At 31.7% G+C, this 1,660-nt stretch overlaps 1 non-coding gene across 1 annotated transcript; it reads left to right on the top strand.

Annotated features, from left to right (window-relative positions):
* Positions 1-551: 551 nt before the first annotated feature.
* TRNAL-UAG (transfer RNA leucine (anticodon UAG)) lies at positions 552-631 on the top strand. The gene has a single exon. It is a non-coding gene; the product is annotated as a tRNA-Leu (tRNA).
* Positions 632-1,660: the final 1,029 nt, after the last annotated feature.

Raw genomic sequence — 1,660 nt, 5'->3', positions numbered from 1 at the left:
CTAAGTATTCTTTTCCTATCAATGAACTTTTCATAATTTTCATAATAGAATCCTCATATTCTATTATGAAAATTATGAAAAGTGGAGTATTCTTACAATAGGACTTACAACTTCCACCTATCTTCTCCAAAATCATAAGGTTAGTAAATCTTATTAATAAGAGCATAAAGACTTTCATTCTAGAAATTTTTAAAAAATCCAAAAAGCCTTTTCCATTTATCCATTTTAATTTCATCATTAAATAGAAACCCTTTTGGATTTTTTTCATTGTATTGAAAGAATTTTCAAAATGTAAACGAGAAATTAATTAGAAAAAATTAGTTCTACAATTGCAAGTTAGAAAAAAGAAATTCCAACTCTTTCAAGCAGTGTTTGTGTTTCTATTGGGCAAAGCAAGAGTTTATTGTAAAAAAAAAATGGAAACGATACTACCAAACGAAGTCTATTTTAATGAAAACTCTAATGTTCCTAAATTTTATGGACTTTCCCAATATCGACGATTCCCAAGATAATAGCTATTATTCTTTTAAGTTACCTATTATTTGAAGTTAGCCGCCATGGTGAAATTGGTAGACACGCTGCTCTTAGGAAGCAGTGCTCAAGCATCTCGGTTCGAATCCGAGTGGCGGCATTCTTGAAAAAGAATACAATAGATTAGAAATCAATTCGAAATTTACAATTTTGTAATGGGACCTTCCCCTTATGCTATTTGCAACTTTAGAACATATACTAACTCATATCTCTTTCTCAACGATTTCAATTGTGATTACGATTCATTTTATAACCTTATTAGTTCGTGAACTTGGAGGATTACGTGATTCGTCAGAAAAAGGAATGATAGTTACTTTTTTCTCTATAACAGGATTCTTAGTTTCTCGTTGGGCTTCCTCGGGACATTTTCCATTAAGTAATTTATATGAGTCATTGATCTTCCTTTCATGGGCCCTGTATATTCTTCATACCATTCCTAAAATACAGAACTCTAAAAATGATTTAAGCACAATAACTACGCCAAGTACTATTTTAACGCAAGGCTTTGCCACATCGGGTCTTTTAACTGAAATGCATCAATCCACGATACTAGTACCTGCTCTACAATCTCAGTGGTTAATGATGCATGTCAGTATGATGTTATTAAGCTATGCAACTCTTTTGTGCGGATCCTTATTATCTGCCGCTATTCTAATCATTAGATTTCGAAATAATTTCCATTTCTTTTCTAAAAAGAAAAAAAATGTTTTAAATAAAACATTTTTCTTTAGTGATATTAAATATTTTTATGCAAAAAGAAGTGCTTTAAAAAGAACCTCTGTCCCTTCATTTCCAAATTATTACAAATATCAATTAACGGAGCGTTTGGATTCTTGGAGTTATCGTGTCATTAGCCTAGGATTTACCCTTTTAACCGTAGGTATTCTTTGTGGAGCAGTATGGGCTAATGAGGCCTGGGGATCCTATTGGAATTGGGATCCTAAGGAAACTTGGGCATTTATTACTTGGACCATATTCGCAATTTATTTACATAGTAGAACAAATACAAATTGGAAGGGTACGAATTCTGCACTTATAGCTTCGATAGGATTTCTTATAATTTGGATTTGTTATTTTGGTATAAATCTATTAGGAATAGGCTTACATAGTTATGGTTCGTTTACATTAA

Source organism: Aegilops tauschii, unplaced genomic scaffold (genome assembly GCF_002575655.3).
Source record: "Aegilops tauschii subsp. strangulata cultivar AL8/78 unplaced genomic scaffold, Aet v6.0 ptg000370l_obj, whole genome shotgun sequence".
NCBI classification, from domain to species: domain Eukaryota; kingdom Viridiplantae; phylum Streptophyta; class Magnoliopsida; order Poales; family Poaceae; genus Aegilops; species Aegilops tauschii.
Note: the sequence above shows the minus strand (reverse complement) of the source record. Positions and strands in the feature narration are given on the sequence as shown.